This window comes from Xiphias gladius, chromosome 24, assembly GCF_016859285.1.
Source record: "Xiphias gladius isolate SHS-SW01 ecotype Sanya breed wild chromosome 24, ASM1685928v1, whole genome shotgun sequence".
Taxonomy (NCBI): domain Eukaryota; kingdom Metazoa; phylum Chordata; class Actinopteri; order Istiophoriformes; family Xiphiidae; genus Xiphias; species Xiphias gladius.
This window is the reverse complement of record NC_053423.1, coordinates 14,296,359-14,310,451: the sequence shown is the minus strand read 5'-3', so window position 1 is coordinate 14,310,451 and position 14,093 is coordinate 14,296,359.

The window sequence follows — 14,093 nt, the reverse complement described above, 5'->3', positions numbered from 1 at the left end:
AAGCCAAACGCTACTTCCTGACTTAAAGCTGTAGTACTTAGAAATCAATACGCAGTCTGGGGAAACATCAAGTGACAAATTCTAATGAAATATATTATTATTGTTTCTTGATCGGTGACACAACATGATCATTGTGGCTATCAACAATATCGCTATGTGCCATAATTGTAGTTAAAATTGCATCTAAAATGACTGACAGGCAGAGGGAATAAATCCTCAAATTCTCTGATTTCACATCACAATCATCACAGTCAATCACATAGTTATGCAACATAATAAAACTCAATCCAAGATGAAACAAGGAAACTGCCAAGACAATTTGCTAACAAAGACCTGGGGAGACTAACAGACACTGATTTACAACAGAGAGAACAATTAGTGTTGAAAAGGCTCCAATTAAAATGACTCTCTTTGATCAGCAGAGTGAACGGGGCTTTACTGAGCACACCATCTGCGATAGCACAGTCAGATCAATCTGAAATGAAATAATTATGGCAAATTAATGGGTGTAAAAGTCACCAATTGATACGCTGAGGATGATTTCATATGTCTAATTGGGAGGAGGACGTGCCCGAACAGTGAGATATTCTATGGAAATAAGGAGATGGAGGGGGAGAGCCTTCAAGAGATGTAGACTGACAAGAGACAAAAGAACAGATAGATAGATAGATGAAACAAAATGCATCTGATATCTGATGAAATACAATAAATAAGAAAGAAAGAAAGAAAGAAAGAAAAAAGAAAGAAAGATACAGTTTTCACTTCTGCGTCATTCTCCTACCCAGGATATGACTGTAGACAGAATGTTAAAGCACACAAATCCTGTCACAGCAATATTCCATAAAGGTGCAATAAATTCATTATGGATTCAAGAGGGGCCGTAATGCTTTCAAATCATTCCCAATATGGCCGCGATCAAAACCAACAGCCACAAATCAAATTTGAACCAAATAACTGTCAAGTGGGGCAGATTAATGAATGCAATACAAGTCCTTTGACGTGAAATGATACCATGTGAGAATTAATGCTGGAAAATATATGTTCATATCTAGTTTGGAAAACAAAAGAAAAAATACGGCAGATGCCAAGGACTGTTATTGGGTTGTATATTTCTGCTTCTGCGCTCACCTGAAAGCTGTGTGACAGTCCTGGTCGATATTCAAATGCAGACACTCAAGCATTCTACGAGTGAGAAAAAAGAGAATAACTGAATAGCTAATGTACCTGACAATGGTGTTGACTTGTTTTGTTGCCTGCCTTAGACAGAGAGAAAAAAAATCTCAAAAATATGGTTATAGACCGCTGGAGAAAGAATGAATGCAGGGCAAAATCAAACTGTCAGAAGGCGGAAGAATCGGCAAATTGAACCAGATTTGTACAGATTATTTACTTTAACGCATTCCTATCATTTCTGATCAAATATCTTCGGTCTCAGATTCCTACACTTGCTATTTCTGGAATTTTTTGTGAGCCCCCCCCCTCCTCAGCAGCGATGACTGGAACACCTGCTGACTGAACAGGTGTGACGATCTTCCAGGATAAAAAACAGGCCCCCGCACGCTTCCTCTGAGGAAACCCAAACACCCCGAGTAACCGAGGTGTTAATTAAAAAGAAAAGGGAGAATGTTAAAACAGTGAGAAAAACGCCTGCTCCCCCTCAAGTTCAGCTTGGCTTGGCAGACGGCTGAGCCGGGACGGGAGGTTCATGCTAATTGTCTTGGCCTTTCATTTTGGGGAAAGCGCGTCAGAATCCTCAGCGGAGGCTAATTTGTAACTTTCCCTCTGAGTACGTTCAGTCTGTCCTGTTTTATGTCATGTCAAATATCCTTTTCCCTTGCCTCCTTCTCGGTTTCCACAAATAGCCCGAAGAGAGCCTTGATCTATGACATTCATAAATAAATGGAAAATCCTGATACGATACAAACATTTTTAACCTTTTAAAGTGTCGAAACCTGTCAGGATCTCCATACACACCACAGCTGTTCTCCTCTAGCTTCATCGTTTGGATTCTTCACCTCAGTGCATTATTTCCAAGCCAAAGCTCGCAGTGTATGCACGTGCAACCATGAATTGCTTAGATCGAGGAAATGCTTCATACGGTCAAGCGACGTCCAGCGATGAGGTAATTTATGGAGCGTTGTGACCACAGCCACATTTTCTTGCTGACATCACTACCACCAGCTGAATCAGAGAGTGTGATGTGGACACAGCGGCTACCACGTTGCTCAGCAGCAGGACTCTCTTTCCGTCTCACTGTCTGCATTTCATTCATCTGAATACTCTGATGACCACACATAAACCGTCACACACATGCGAGTCCTCTATCAAAGGAGCTCTATCATCAGCGATGTGGGAGGGTGGTGTGTGCGTGTGTGTGTAAGTGGGGTTGCAACGAGCTGACTCACTCACACAAACACACACACACAAACACACACACACACACACACACACACACACACAAACACACACACACACACACACACACACACACACACACCCTCTAACACTCAGGTACGGTAAGTGGGAACATACAAAAGAGAGATAAAGATGGGGTCACACACACACATACACACACACACTTAAATACACACATAGTAAGTGCTATGGTGTAGTTAAATTGTGGTTGCTGTGTGCCCCAGCCGCCCCCCCACCCCCCACTCCCCTCCCCCTTTCTGTCTGCCTCCTGTTTACTTTAAGCTCATGTTTTCCTTTGTGGCTTGTTTGAAGGGGGTGAGGTCTGCCTGCAGAACTTCACTATCCTCCCAGGAGCATGTCTGTGTTGTGGCCTGCCATCCATGTACGTGTGTTTATGTGTGTGTATGTGTTCGAGGGTGTGTGTGAATATGGTGGCTTTTAATTGGGTATAAACATTACACCAAATGATTTTTCAGTCCACTTTGAAGAGCAGTCAGGGAACAGGAAGCGTCATTGGATCCTCACATGTATATTTGTATATTAATTTACATACATGGTTGTATTTAACAATAGAAGAAAAAAACAAACAAACATGGTGACCAGTCATTCCATTGAAAGCTGCTCATGCTTCACATATGCAAATAAAAAGATTCTCCTGGGCCCTATTCATACCTGGCATTAACATGCTTCTTGGGTGATCTGATCACAAGTGGACAGTTCACACCTAGCATTAGAAAGTGTCTCCACATGCATCTCGAGGGACCACTTATGATTGGATCTCGCCTCCCTGCTGTATATGCAAATAAACACGTACATCATTTCCGTTTGGAGAGACCAAATGCATTGTTGTTGTTTACCGACGGGAGGCAGCAATGCAATTCCTGTGCCTAGTCTGCAGGAAATTAAAAGAAGAAGAAGAAGAAATAAAAACAACATGGACTGGGTCTATTCCTTGGCATGTTCCAGACAGACCAAATCAACCAAGATGTTTGATGCACTCGTAATACATCTCTATGGGGTTTTTCAAAATTTTCAGGCGTCGTGGACAAAGCCAGCTTACTCGATTTGTACAGGCTGCATTTATTTGCAAATGAGTACATGCATCTGCTTACGCAGAGGATGTCAGCTGAGTAGGCGGTCCTTCGATGTGGCCCAGGACACAGGACACAAATGTGGTCTGAGCAATCTGATCTCAATGCCTCCTCGATGCATCTTGGGTGCATTCAAACCTGTACTTAGAGCTATCCACTTGTGATCGGATCACCCAAGACATACGTTAATGCCAGGCATGAACAGGACCTTGCTTCCAACTTGGGTGTCCAAAACACAAGGTCTCTTCCCGGCTCCATCTGGGCCAACTGCCCACGAATGACACAGCTCACAGGTTTTCTGAATATTTGTTGGATGTAATCATTAAAACTACAATTAGTTTGAGTAGTTTTTGAAAGTGTGTGTGACACTCAAATTTTCCTATTAGATTACATTTCCAGGCAACTTAACTGCTATAATTTTTTAAACCAATGAAGTGCTAAATTTATTAACGGCAGCAGAGTCGTAAGGAGGTGGCTGGAGTCGATGGCAGGCGTACAAAGAACAACTGCCACACCAGAGATCAGGGCTTGCATCCACAGTCCCGTCTGTGGTTAGGTTTAGGCAAAAAAAGCCCTTTGGATAAGGTTAGAGAAAGATCATGGTTTTGGTTAAATGTACATAAACAAATTGCGTTTGAAGTCACTGTGATTTATTTCTGTATTAAACCAGACCAAAATCTTTCCCTAACCTCAATCAAGTGCTTTGTACGACGGAGTGTAAGGGCCACATTGAGGTGAAAAAAAAATCTGAGATTTCGAGAATAAGTCGTAATATTACAAGCATAATGTTATCAGAGGAATTCATGATATTAAAAGAAAAAAGTCTTAATTTTTACGAGAAAATTAGTCATAATATTATAAGAGTAAAGTTAGAATACTTTAATAATATTAAAATAATAATAATAATAGAAGAGCAGCCCAACACCTGCATTAAAATGAGGGAACATGGAGCATCCAGTGAAGTTATACTTTCATATAGGTTTCACAAATAATGAAATACTCAATTTTGGCACATCAGCACCACATTATCATAAGTATCAGGACTTTGAAAAGATTGTGCAAAAAACTTTGTCTAAAGTGCAAAAGAACCTATTGACTGATGTGTGTGGCACGACATGACGCCTGAGACAAACAGAAGCTGCTAAAAGCAGGATCAGGCTGCCATTTTTTTTTCTCAAAACTTTACGATTTTCTTCTTGTAGTATTACAACTTTATTCTCACAATATTATGATTTTAATTTGTGATATTACGACCTCATTCTCGATAACTCTGAATTTTTTTCCTCATTGTGGCCCTAATATGCTGTGAGTGCCTAAACATTACCATAAAAACGAGTAATAATCCTGTAGTCATTACAAGTGGAAAAACTGACTGCAATATTATGCTGGAAAACAAATACGCTGTCTGTGAATATTTCACTGATGAGCTCAGTATCGACGTATTTGTGACTTGCCAATTACATAAATTAATAATATTTCCTCATTATGTTAGTAGAAAACATAATCCATATCAGTATATAAATGTAATTTCTAGAAGACAGAGTTGCACATGACCTGCTTTTCTGAATCTAGCCACTACACAAAAAATGCCGCCTGGTTTGAGTTGCTGCACCAACATTTGTCACATTTACTTGCTGTCAGGAAATACACCATGCGCTTTGATCAAAACCGCAGAAACAGACACGTCAGTACTCACCTTAAACACACAAAACTTTTTAAAGTTAACGATTCTGCTGTTCTGCACAGTGTGAGATTCATTAAGTATTATGTAACTGTAATTTTTGATGTCAAAATCTGTAACAGAATAAGGAAGCACTTGCCGCTTTGACTCTTCAAAATAAAATTCATGTTGAGCGTTGATGCTTCTTACCCTTCAAAATCCCTGTGCCGCTGCACAGTTTCACCAGCTGTCAATAGTGTAATAGAATCTAATATCTTAGCAAATAGCCAAAACAGAACTATAGACGTTGTATCATTATACATTCATATATACATATGGTATGTATATATTGTTATTAGTTGTGTGTGGATACTGGTCTTCTAAATCCTTTCAGGATACATTTCATTTTGTCAATAATTACTGTGTATACCTCCTCCTCTCATGACTGTGTGTGTGTGTTTGTGTGTGGTCCCGTATGGTTTTGATTGGTATTTGGACAGGTGACAACATGTCAAAAACTTGAAAAGAAAACAATAGGCCTGACAAATTCTGTCATGGGCTAGTTTTGCAAGGAGATTATATCTGTCATCCAAACTAGTTTGTTCTTTTACACATTGTGGTCTTTCTATTTGATTTTTGAGTGGTTTGCCTTCGCCACAGAGAGACATCACACTGTATCTTTTTTTTTTGCTCTTTCACCGTTTTGCTGTGTATGTTTGTGTGTGTGTGTGTGTGTGTGTGTGTGTGTGTGTGTGTGTCTGTGTGTGTGATTGTGCTGTGCGTCTCTGGATAGTAAGAAGATGTGAAGAAGTCACAATCTTCTCGTGGCCTCAGTGCAAATTACACTTTTATGGAGATTTTCGTGCAATGAAATCAATGTTACATCAAGGCTACTGATATGCAGCTACTATCATTCGGAAATCAAAACACCCATTGTGAATACTTCACTAGAAATATCCTTTAATAACTTTATCTAAATAAAACTATTGTAAAATGACAATAAGGTAACAAACTGAAAAGCTATTTGCTTTTCAAGTCTGGGGGCCGAACTCTAAGCATACTCACTCAACAAATGTACCAAGCATCCCAGAAGGACACTGAGATCTGGATACAGTGCTTTGAATTTAGAGTAAGTTTTTTAGGTTGTTGCATTGTGCTTCAATGTTCAGACTTCCTGTAGTAGAGTCTCCAAAACAAAGGCAACAATGCTCTGCTGGTACAACCCCACCTCCGCCTTCCACGTGTAACAAATACTTCCCCAGCGGACTCTCCCCTGGTGAACACAATCAAATAAACAATACGGCTTCTTTTACTGAAAACCAGAGTGCCTATTAGAGAGAGCAAACGACCTGATTGTTGATTGTGTTAGCATGTCTGAGTGCCTCACTAAATTGCCCACAAGGGTTGAACGCAGGAAAGGGTAGGGAGGGGAGGGAGCAGAGAAGGAGAGAGAGAAAAAAAAAGAAAAAACAAAACTCTTGACTTCTAGATGAGAGAGAATAAAACGAGTACTCGTTTTTGAGACACAGGAATAGATTAGATGGGGTTCTAGGGTTGAAGCGTGATTAGAGAGCTATTGTTGTTGTTGGAATATATCATATCGCAGCGTCTCCTGCAGCCTTGGCTAAATAAATCTGTCGTAATCCCCCTGGTGAGCCCTGGCGGCTTTGCGCGCGCCTACTTAACCAGGCTAATTAAAACTCTTCCTTGTCTTGCTTTCCCCCAAATTTACATGCCAGCTTCTGTCTGTGAGGTTGCAGAGGCTCCATTGGTGGGATGAATCTTATAAAGTAACCCCCCCCCCCCCCCCATTGCTCTCCCTCAGTGCTTGCACACACAGGAAAAAAGAGAAGAGAAACAATGTGAAAACTTGCCAGGAAATGCGCGTAGGAATTGTCCTTGTGTGATGTAAATATGGGGCATTTCATTGATGACCCACTTTGTCAGGAGGCACGAGAAAGAATGAGGAGAGCTGGGGAGAGTGACTTCAACACACACAAACACACACACACACACACACACACACACACACACACACACACACACACACACACACACACACACACAGCACTCAGCTTTATCAGTTCAACAATTATTGTCACCGGGCTAATTATGAAAGGCAATTAGTACTGCTTACATGGCAGGGGAAAGAAAGATGGAGAGAGAGAGAGAGAGAGAGGGGCATGTGTTTTTTTTCCTCAGCACAACATTTCAAGATTTGCATCTTGAAAATTGGATAGAGGGGAAGCGTTGGGGTTTCCCGGGAAATAAAGTGTCCTCACATGGGAGTGCTTGTCACTTAATCATCTGGATTTGTTCAAGGTGACATGGCGATGCACTTGGGAACCTGCGGTCCAATTCCTCCTCTGGGGTGGAGGGGTTTAATGAATGGATGTGTCCTCGGGCAACCTGCGAGTTCCACTCCTCATGGCAAAAAAGATGGATGAGGCATTTCATGGCATTTTTTACTTATTACATTGTATACGGTGGAGGGAGACGAGGATGATGGTAGATAAAGAGAAGACATGTGGTCAAGGTTGTGTGTCAGGTTTGAATCCATAGCGCTGAAAGAAAATATCTGTTCTCTCTCATCAAAGTACAACAACAAGAGGTGGGAAATGTCATGATGTTTGTGACAAAAGAAGTGGAAATGATTGACTGATGGATATTTTATTGATCATTTTGAAGTGAGCTGGTAGGGATTTAGTGTCTTGTTCAAGAACCGTCCAGAAATATAATGTCCCATTTTTGGAAATTCTTATTTTCATAGTATCCATCTGTATGATTTTATTAAATACTAATATGAACTTTAAAATCCAGATCTTGTGTTGTTGCCTGGATGAGGAAAACAGAGCTCAACCCTCACATACTACCGTTTTATACTCATGCTACCTCCTGACAAAAAAACAAACAAAACAGAAGAAGATGTCACTGAGATCACCAGTAAATGTGTGTTCAGCTTTACTGAAACACAAAAAAAATGTGATCACAGACGCGATGCAACAGAGTGAAGGTTTAAAATGCTGAGCCCAGGTGGATTATCATGATATATGTATGCATACCAACAGCGACCAAGTGCAACTTCATACAAACATCGCACTAGATGTTGTGTCTTGATGTAGTTTGTTTCGTTCAAGCTTTACAGTAATTGTGCTTGCGTGTCATCATAAGAGAGTCAAATGAAACCACATGAAGTACCCACATCAACCGATCCATCAGGATGCAGCATTACTTCCCTTTCCTTTCTTCTTTTCCTCTTTTAATCATCTGTAGTCTTTATTTGAAAAGCGACTACACATAGCCACATACTTAGAGCTTTGTAAATCCTGTTGATTTGTGATTGTGAGCATACTAATGAAACAAAGTTAAACACTCCATCAGATTCGTTGTTATTTACAGCCACAGTCATGCTTGCACATATGTAAATGATTGCTGTATGCACGGGGTATTAAATCTGAACACACAGACAACGTTTTTTTTCTCTGTCACAAGTTGAGGCAATCTCAGTCATTAATCTTAAAATAACTTCTTCAAAACTCTCTACAGACGTCAAAAATGTTGGTGTATTTGTCACTCTCCAGAACAGTAGCAGACAGTCCTCCTGTAGTGAAAGACAAGCACAGACTAAACATGACCATGTTGATTGATTAGACTATAGATCTATAGCTCCCTGCCAGCACCTCATGTGCGCACCCCCATTGTGTTAGGAAGTCAAAATGTACCACAATGCTGCAGACAAAACACAAAGAGATCACTAAACCAACGGCATTCGGCACATGATCTGAGAAGAGAAAAACAACAAAAAGCTGGACGGGACCAATGGAGAACTGCTGTTCCTCACTGGAGCGACTGGCCTAATTAGAGCAATTGGAGATGGACACTCACTGCCATCAATCACAACACCTCAGATGGGTTTTGGAAGGATTTCAACAAGGGGAGAGGGACAGTGGAAGGCTTAGGCAAAGTATGGGCAGTCAGGTGTACATTTAGAGTGTGCGTGTGCAGAATTTGTGGGGTGGTGGGGGCTGAATTTGATGCCTTGCCAAAGTAGGATTTTCCCCGGGTGAAACCTGAGGCAGCAGGCTGCAGAGTCGGCAGGCCTGGGTTTAGGGTCGTGGTGCTTGTGGAGGTGGAGGTGGAGGTGGGGGTAACTTGTCATCTGTAATGGAGGAATTTGGGGCCGTCTCACTGGGGCACGGTATTCCATTTCACGTTCGGTTAAAAAGAAAAAGAATGGCAGTAGGAGAGGGAAATTGGGTGGGGCTGGGTGCAGTTGGGCCTCTTTCTCAGACGTTTGAGGGATGGACGTCGTGTTCCAGTGGCCTATTTTCAATTCCTAGAAACTCCAGACAAGCTGAGCCTTCTCAAGGTAACACTGCTGAACAGACTCCTGACTAATACAGTCTGAGCCCTAAGCACGCCTTCACTTAAATCTGTTATGGCAGATTTAGTAAATTAAAACCAGTTCGGTTCATTCATCTCTAATCAACTATTGTCAAACCTGATTTATCATATGTTATCCAATCAGTCATATTTAGCCCAAAAATACAAATCCAGACAGCTGTACAAAATGTGGTCATCTATAATAAAAGCAATCCAAAACAAACTGATTGAATTTTGGAACAGGCAAACAGAGAATTACATTTATTCAATGTCACGCAACCCTGGAAATACAAGAAAATGTTTCAACACCTTTGCAGAAAATCCGCAACACTTTAGCTGGGACAGTGGTGACAGGTTTAATAGAAAGTTAAAAAGTCTCACTTGCACTGTGGCTTCCAAAAAAATGTAATTTGTTTGTTCATTTATTTTCTTAAGTCTTCAGAGAGAGTTTAACTGTCTGTGCTTTCTGGATGACAACTTCTGATTGCTTGGTAGTTACTTCGGTATCTCTAAAACACACACAGCCTCTGCTGCTGCTATGGGACAGTGAAAGTGCAACTGAAGATTTCAGAGAGATGCCCCGCAGATGTGAGCCCACGTGTTATTTGAAGAATGTGTAAGCATCGACAGCGATAAGCTCCAAATGTGGAATGCCGCTAACAAGATCAATGCCTTCCTCTGTGAATATCGTATGTTTTCATGTTTTATTGTAATGGGTTTGAAGCTGGAAGTGGTGATGTCAGGTTGAGTGCCAGGTCAGGGCTGGGTTCATCTGTGGTTCATTTCACTTGAGTCTTCCTCCTGGACGAGCAAATTTGTGTGACTATTGTAGGTGTGTACATGTGTGTGTGTGTGTGTGTGTGTGTGTGTGTGTGTGTGTGTGTGTGTGTGTGTGTGTGTGTGTGTGTGTGTGTGTAAATGTATGCAAGTCTGTATGTGTTTGGCTGTGGGGGTGTGAAGTATTCAAACTGTGATTCACTGTTATCTGTTCATCCTCTGTATCACGATGTACCCACTCTCGCTTTGTATCCTACATAACACTCTCACACACACACACACACACACACACACACACACACACACACACACACACACACACACACACACACACACACACACACACACACCTTTCTCCTTTCATCATGCTCTTTTATTCCCTCATGATTAATTTTCCCTGTTGGCTTTAAACAAAAAAGAAAGGGGACATACTGTATTTACACAACGAAATAATTAGAAACACATTTTGGCAAGTGTTTGGAAAAGAAAACAAACAAACAAAAAAGGATTCATTCATATTGGAGACCTGCTCTTACCACCTTTGCCCCTGGCATCTGTCACCAACATCGAATCGAAAACTTTAAAAAACAACAACAACAACTGAATTGTATTTATTTTGGTGTAATCATTGGGATTAAGCTGGTGCAGAAACGCATTAATTCCTAATCCTTCCCGTGTCCCCTCTTGCTATCCCATCTTCTCCCTTGTTCCCCCACCTCTCCTTTCTCCTCCTCTTTCTTCCCTCCCTCTCTCCCCCGTGCTTTACAGCCCCAAATGCTTTTAATTTGTCAGGGAGGGGTGGGGGAGTTCGGGGGGGGGGGGGGGTTAGTCAGAGGCACTCGTTCAGAGCAGCTTTGAGCCTCTGCCAGGCTCTCGTTCGCATTGTGCTGCTTACAGCTGGGCTTGCTCTCCTTCCCTGCTCTCTCCCTCGTTCTCCGCTCTGTTCTTCGTCTCCCTTTCTTTTTTCTTTTCTCTTCTTTTTTGTGTGTAGCGCTGTCTGCGTTTCTTGATGGTCTCTGCTACAGGGAGTTGGGGAGAAGAAGGGGGTCACTTGTCATGGGGCCAACTTTCGGGGTTTCCACCCCTTGTGCATGGACACACACACACAAAGACGGTCATGCATATACACAGGCACACAAATACACGCACGCACACACCAGTGGCAGTAAACACAAGGGAGGCAAGATGGGAAGGAGGGACAAGGGTTGAGGAGAGAGACACTAGGGGGGAAGAGGGAGGTGAAGGGGGCAACATGGCACACTCTTTTGAGGCAACCTCACAGCTCTGCTTTCAGTCTCTCTCCCTTTCTCTCTTTCCTCTTTCTTTACTTCCTCAGTTCTCTTTCCAGGTTTTCAGAGAAGTTGAACAAAGAGTAGAATGAAAAAAACAACTAACAGAACAATGTTGGAATCTTAAGTCAGAAATAAACTTAGACACAGCCCACGAACGACATGATCAATGGATGAAATAGAGTGAGCGAAAGAATACAACCGGCAGTTTCAGAGATTGGTAGCACGAATGCTGCTGAAGGAAAGACAGAGATAGAGAGAAAAGAGGGAGACAGATTAAATGAGAGAGATAAAGAGGGGCAAAACAAGACAGGGAGGCAGTAGAGAAACTCCAATAAAGGCACAGATCAGATAACAGTGTCTCTGAGGACTTCCAAATGTCGCTTTATCTCGGCAAGAAATGCTGATATTAAAAACCAGACAAAGATACCGCACCGTCATTTACTGCCCTTACCAAGTATCGAGTTATTACTGTAAATTGGATCAGAAAATACTCATCGAGGCTCATCTCCAACACACTTAGTGACTAAAGTTTCCTCTTCTGACGTCTCGTTGTGCCCTTCTGACAGCATGCTGTAGCTGCTGAAAACCGTTGAAGGAAAGAGGACTCACACATTAGTTGGGTAAAAACCACACACTTAGTCAGGACTTACTGACTCATCCCGTGGGCTGGTTCGCTAGTCAGATCATCCCACAGTATCAGGTGAAGACTTTGTTGGATGCCAGATGTCACCTACAAATGTGAAAGATAATTTTGTTCTGTTTGAATGAAGAATAATAGAGAAAAAGGGACAATGTGTCTGATTCAAAGCCCAGTTTACTGTGAAATGTTTCAGCTTTAACAGTCTAATAGGTGAGTAATGGTTGATTTAGTGCCAACTAGATGAGAACACACCGTAAACGTCACTATTCATAATCCTAGTTTTTTTCCATATTTATACATTAATTCAGAGATAATCTTTGGGAAAAAAGAGATTGCAAGGTGACAAATCGATCAATCTCACTATAACTTACAAGAATTGTTCTAACATGGTGCAGCTTGGTCTCACCAAATGGCATATGAATAACAATTTCCTTAAGTCATTTGACATATTATAGGTCCGTATTTTTAGCTTTTCGCATGTCATTTCAGGCCACATCATTTCTCTACTGACGACAACCTAGCCTGTGAACTTTCTCAATCTGATACTGTCCTTTTAACGCAACTTTGCCATTTTTTTCAAAAAACAGCAAAAACAGACTAAGAAACAGGATCGTACTATGGAAAACATGACGACTGGAGCAGTCATCCAAACTAATGAAATCGTAAATGAAACATCTTCACAATCCATCAGCTGCATATAGCAATGCAGCTGATGCATATAGCAATGCAGTGCACAAAGTGCTACTGCCAATGTAGAAAAGAAAAAAAAAAATCACTTTTAATTTGAATAACAAATTAATCCTTTTAGTGGGGGTGCTGCAATTTTCCTTAACATGTGTGGATAATGATCTGACTTCCAAAGGGGAGTTAGGTAAAGGTTGCATTACCATGACAACTTGAGGAGGAGGCAGTTGATGGATGGGCGTGTGGGTGCAGATCTCACGGAACATGGATTCATGAGAACCAATAGTGAAGGAAAGCTAAGATTTGCATTTAGGTCAGTGTCAGTCCAGGCCTTGCTCTGGATCTAAATCAGAAGCAGACACTTATATCAAGAAAACAAAAATGCAGAGAATCATCTGTTTGCAAACAAACTGGCAAGTTAGTTTTTACCTGCCACCTCTTTTTCCCTCAAACTTTAACGTAAAACTGTGTGAGACGTAGCAGCAGCATGCACATGTTACAACACAAAGGCCTAATCAGCTGTGTGACACACACTCAGCAGCATATGGAGGGAGTTAAATGAAACAATGTGCTCAGGATGTACTCAGCAGCAACACACATATGTAAATTTTGGCTCAGCTCAAATCAGCTCAGAGAGGTTCTGCCCTCCTCGCCTCTCTACTTCCAGGCTCTGAAAAGCGCAGGAGGAAACTTGACCGTGCAGTGACTCCTCCAGGCTTACACTTCGCTCTAATCGCCTGGGAAAACAGGAAATTGCGGTCTTGGAAAATGTAATGTTTATACTTAGGTCACATTTACACGAGAGCCCCTCCCCCACCACAACCCTCCTTTTGTTATTTGATTTTTCCTTTTTTTTCTTGCTCTTGCTCTCTTGCTCTTTGTTGATTTTCTGATTAGCTTTTTTGACGCCTTTGAGGTAATTGTGACAAGCCCCATTTTTTTTACTACCTTACAAAAGTTGTTGTAAACCTTAAAGGGCAATGAAATGACATAACTTTGATTGTTGCAGTTGCATCTAATATCAGCAGTAACTTTGCAGAAGAAATCACGTTACCCACTCATACTCTGCTTCTAAATAAGTTAAAAAACACTGTTCCACTACTCAGAAACTGAAATGTTAAAACACAGACATGAGTAGACTGACGCTTCAG